This window comes from Mustela lutreola, chromosome 4 (assembly GCF_030435805.1).
Source record: "Mustela lutreola isolate mMusLut2 chromosome 4, mMusLut2.pri, whole genome shotgun sequence".
Lineage (NCBI taxonomy): Eukaryota > Metazoa > Chordata > Mammalia > Carnivora > Mustelidae > Mustela > Mustela lutreola.
Genome location: NC_081293.1, coordinates 135,676,977 through 135,682,895, shown reverse-complemented (window position 1 = coordinate 135,682,895; position 5,919 = coordinate 135,676,977).

Sequence of the window (5,919 nt, the reverse complement as noted above, 5' to 3'; positions counted from 1 at the left end):
CCATGGCTATAGTTGCTTCTGCTCACGCAGCCCCTTTAGTAGAGGTAACCAGAAACTGAGCGGCTTTTACTGTTTACCAGTAAGGTAGAGAGTGAGCCTGGGAAAGTGGGGAGCTGGCTAACATTTGCAGGCGTTAGCAGCTGCTCTAAGGCTGCTTTAGAAGACTTGGGCCCTGTGCCAACATGGCTCCCTCCCCATCCCGGCCTTCTCTTAGTGTGGCCTTCTCCCGGCCTCCCTCTGGCCTTTCTGTATTCCCAGCAACTGGCCAGATGGCCTCTGCTGTGCCGAAACCATCCATCCTCCTCATAGGCGGCCATGACAGCTCTATTTTATAAAATAGCAATTCTTACTTTCTGTTTCTGTGGTGCCAACACCTTTTCTGCAACTACTGTTCTAGGTCAGAGGTCAGCGGACTCTCAAGGGGCAGTAGGATTGCAAGCTTTGCAGACATCTGTTGGAACTGCTGGACTCCACGACTGGAGTGTAAAAGCCAGAGCCAATAGGCAAACAAGTGGGGATGGCTGTGTTCCAGAGTTTGTAAGTTCAGGCAGTGGGCTGGATTTGGCCTGTGGGCCCTAGTTCGTAGAGCCCTATTATAGAGAAACAACTCAAACCAAGCATTTGTGATGAAAGGAGAAAGCATTCTAAGCCTAAGCAGGAAAGAGTATAACAAGGAAACATTCAATGAATGAGTAGAAGATTCTCAGTTGAATGCTCATTGGTAGTTTAGGGATAACATTTTGAAATACATTATAAAGATGGATCTCATTTAGTAGCAACTTTTTTTTTTTTTTGAAAGATTTTATTTATTTATTTGACAGAGAGATCACAAGTAGGCAGAGAGGCAGGCAGAGAGAGAGAGAAGAAAGCAGGCTCCCTGCTGAGCAGAGAGCCCGATGTGGGACTGGATCCCAGGACCCAGAGATCATGACCTGAGCCGAAGGCAACAGCTTAACCCACTGAGCCACCCAGGTGCCCTATAGCAACTTTTGAAGAGGTAAGTGCTGGCACGCAGGTCATAAAATGCTTGATGGGGATGCCTGAATGGCTCAGTCAGTTAAGTGTCTGCCTTTGGTTCAGGTCATGATCCCGGGGTCCTGGGATCGAGCCCCAAATGGGGCTCCTTGTTCAGTGGGGACCCTGCTTCTCCCTCTGCCTGCTGCTCCCCCTGCTTGTACATGTACTCTCTAATTAATAAAATCTTCAACTGCTTGATGGGAAGAGCAAGCAGTCCAGGAGTTGAGCTGGGAAGTTGGAAGATGGGGACTGTCTGAGGCAACAGGCCCTCACTTATAATCTTCAAACATCTCTGGAAAGCTGAGGAAATGTCCTGAGTTAATACTGGGTGACTCAGTGACAATCCTGTATTTACAGGTGCTCCCAGTGCTCACACCTAGCATGACTGGGCTCTAGGCAAACCTATTCTTGGCCTAGGCACAGCCTGCCAAGCTAAGGGACACCAAGAATGCAAGGGAAACGAGGGGGTAGTGACTCGGCAGCATACATGAGGAGTAAGGGGTGCCGTAAACCATGAACCGCTAGCGTTTGAGCGTTGGAATTTGGTCCCTAGAGTCCCTAGAGAGCCGGCGTACACCATACCACCTGACAGGAGAGTTAACTGGTGTGGCGAGCTTCCTAGGCGTGAATTTAGTCCTGCAGGTCACCCCTAACTACAGCAATTCGTTGGATGTCAAACAGATGCACAAGGTCCAGGGAAGGTTCTTGGCATGTGATACAATCTTTGCCTCTTTCACAACAAAAATTATAGAAGGTTGGAAGAAATGGCAACCTCTGGGGCATTTGTGCATGACTCAACAATTAGGTACCAGCCAAGCCCATCCGCCTGGCCTACCCTGATACCGGTGACTCAGGGCTAAGGACCCATGTACTTAATAATCCACACAGCACTGCTAGCAACAGATAAGCCAGTCCCTCACCAGAAACTAGAAGCTTTTTCACTCCTATTTGCTGTTTCAGTCTCGCCCAAGTCCCCTAGGGGCTGATGTACCCCTTCAGAGGTCTGTTTCACTTGCCTTCATACATACTGAGACCGGTACTTGGAGTTTGGGACATGAGAGATTGCATAGAAAAAGAGAAACCCCCCAAGATCTACCATTGCTTCCAACATCTTCTTGCAGATTTCTTGCTCTAAAGGCACAGTTGTACTTAGGCAAGTCTGTGATCTTGGTTAAACAGGCTGCAAAGTTTATTAAATCCTCTACAGGGGAATGATGAAAGGGAACTCTCAGCCTTAGCCGACTGGTGTCAGACTGTTGAGGGAAGGTCTCGAGCCTGTGGGGGTAGAGTGTGCTCCTTCAATCCTCCCGTCTTGGGGTTGTCAGAGTCTGGTCTGGAGTCTTGAGAGAACAGATCCTCGGCTTTTGTCCCCAGGAGAGGGAAGAGCTGGCTGCAGGAAGGTGGTTCCATAGGATTCTGGACCTGTACCGGGGATCAGTCACGAACACCAAGCACGTAACTACCAACTGTTTGGAGTATGTCGTGCTAACTCAGTGAGTTTACCCGCACTCTGAGGAAATGTGGCAGATCCTGTTTTCTAAAAATGGCCGCCACAGTATTTCTGGTCCCTCGAACTCTTCAGACCCTAGCTACTCCTATGAGGAGGCAGTCTAGTTCTCTTCTTGGGCCTGGGCAGGACTTCAAGACGGTCTTGACCAGCTGAATGCAGTAGAAGGGATGCCGTGACTTCTGACGCAGGGTCACAAAAGGTGATTCGGCTTAGGCTCTCTCTCTCGATGCATGTTGTAAGGAAGCCCAGGCCCTGGGAGAGCCCCCATGTGAGAGGGCTGAGGGCACCCACCGAGGTCTCTGTCAACAGCCAACATCAGTTACCAGGTGTGTGAGTAAACTTCCAGCACCTACTCGGAGTCTTCAGCTGAGGCCTCAGTCATGGGATAAACCATCCCTGCATGCTATGTCCAATTCCCGATTCATAATTCCTTCAGTGTAATAAATGGAGGTGTGATACCATTTCTTACATAGGTTCAGTAACCGGAACAGATACGCCCCAGTACCACTATTTTATACAGGTTAAATCAACTGCTCAGTCATTCATCTAATCGCTAAGTGGTGGAGCTCCAAGTCATGGACAGACTGGCTCCAGAGCCTTTGTGGTGTCCTTTGCTGGCTGTCAGGATGCAACCACAGCCCAGGTCTCTGCTGTGAAGTAGACTGAGGGGAAGGACCCCTCTCAGCTTGAGAGCAAGGTTACATTACGCACAGGAAGCTAAGTATTTTCTAAAATGGGATAAATTAGATGATAAGATTCCAAATTTTCAGTGCATTGCCACAACTGAAGGTTTTTCTTGCCCAAACCGTATGTTCATCCGGGTCTATGGGGCTCTGCTTGTCATTGAAGGGGGGTATAATCACTTTGGGACCCAGGCTGAAGGAGCATCATCGTGACACATGCTACCATGACCAGCAAGGCGGGGGATAGGGAAAATGAGGAATCACGTACCAAAACTCGGAACTTACACCCTGAAGTGGCATATTATTTTTTCTTACACGTTTGGTGCCGAAGCAAGCCATGTGGCTGCACCTGACTTCAAAGGTAGGCGTACCAGAAAGGAGAGCGATGCTAATGACTCCCCAAATGTACCCCAGTCACCAAATATTCAGCTCGCTTCCTTTCCTATATCCACATATACTTTGAAGGGGGAAGGCTAATCGCCAGCAAAACAACTAATTTGACTCATACCATCATAATGATGGCTACCCAGAACACTGACCAGCCTTCCCAGATCTGACCCATACTGCTCGAAAAGCTCAGTCAATCTTCACAACAGCCCTGTGAGTTATGTACTATTGAGCTGATCCAGCTTTGCGGACGAGTAAATGACTCAGCTATTCTGTCATATGCCCAAGTTCACACAACTAATAATTAATCAAAGTGGGATTTTTGATCCCAGGTCCCAGGGTTGTACTTAACCCCTACTCTGTGTTACCTTTCAAAAGATTATAGAATTATTTGCATGGAAAAAAAATCCTCCAAAATTTTTCTCCAGTTCTGTATTTTTAATGGGATCATATGCTCCATTTCATGAGTAGTTCATAAGTTATTTAGCACATCTAATTTACACATGAGAATTTTTTTAATTTTAAAAATGTTTGGTGAAACACAGAAGCATACATCACTTGTGTAACTGAAATCTTGTGGGATTGAGAGCTAATATGACTTAGATCTTATGTGAACTCTTACCTGATTTCAACCCTCGCAAGGCAGTAAAATGATGCCAAGAAATTAGTTCAGAGTCCTTTGTGCAACTTGGAGAATTTTTAATAATTCTAGAAACATCTATACTCAAATTGTTGGTGTATTTTAGAAACTGGTTGTTATGGTAGAAAATATTTATTTGATTTTTGAGGACTAATATAATACATGACACCACAAGGTGGCAGCCGCAACACACTGATTTTTCTCTCCAGGCAATTTAATGCATTTCTCCAACGTAGTGGTGGGGACAAATTATTTTACTCCAAGTTAAAGAGATAACATGTTCACTTCATAAAATAAACCCCAGCAGGGAGCTCAACAGTTTGTTATAGTTAATTAGTGAATAGTTGTAACTTGCTAAAAGCATATGACTGTTGTACAGGCCAGTAGGAGCTTATATATTTATTTTTCTGAAACTTTCACGTCCCTCCTTTGAGCCACCTTGCAAAAAATATGTCCTTAGAACGAAAGCTCTTTTGTACAGTGAGAGGGAAGAAGGAATGAAGACAACCCCAAATCTGTTTTTATTTGCCTTTTGAATATAGTCAGTTTACGTGGGAACTGTCATTTTATAACTGCCCGGGGCAGCGAGCCCTGAGTCTCTTGGTGTATTCTAAGCCAGCCCAAAGACAAAACCTTGTACTGAACACTATGTCCTGATGGCAGTCAGCCTAACACTGATCTAAGACCACACAAGGTCTCTACAGTAATCCTGAGAGGTACCCACTGCTGTCATCCCCATTTTATGGACCAAAAAAAATGGAATGTACAGACAGCCTAGACCTTGAAAGAGAGGTCCACTTGTGCCCAGTGCAATAATCTGTTGATTATAATGAATACCACAGAAAAGAGTTCTAGATTAGAGGCGACAAAAGCTTGCTGAGCCCTCATACAATAACCACCATGCCAAGCAGGAAGTGACTTGGCGAGGTCTTGCAAACCTAAGTAGGAACTTCTGTTCTCTAACTTTACACTTTGAGGTTGAGCTCACCAGTAGAGGTTTTAGTGAGAATATTAGAAAATCTGGAGCAGGGGTTTTGAAAGTGGAAAGTTATGGTGGAACTCTGAATCTGTGCTTGTCTGTTTCAGGGGGTGAGAAGAAAACACAGCAGAAAAGAATGTTTCAGGGCACCTGGGTGGCTCAGTTGATGGAGTGTCTGACTCTTGATTTCGGCTCAGTCATGATCTCAAGGTCAGGAGATCGAGCCCCATGTCTGCGCGCAGCGTGGAGTCTGTTTGAGATTCTCTGTCTCCCTCTCCTGCTGCCCCTCACCCCACATATGCATGTGTGCTCGCCCTTGCCCACCCTCTCTCTTTCTCGATTGAATTTTTTTAAAAAGAAGGAAAAAAAGAATGATTCATAACTGGGTAAAGTGGCAGGGTTTCTGACACTATGCATCAAGTGATCAGATCAAATTTTATGAACTACTGGTTTGGGATCTTTGCTAAAACACGCCAAACATAACATTATCTCAATCCTATTATGTTATCACTCAATGAAGCCTCATTCTGTTTTACTTGGCACCGGGGTGGTCTGGGTTGTATGTCTCGCAAATGGCCACAAGGTGGAGCAAGAACAATATTCAACCAAATAACCTCCCACAAGATTTTGGGAGGAATTTTTTAGTCCATTTTAACTCTGAGTTCTATGTTCGTTGTGTGTACATATTTGTGGTTTAGCACTG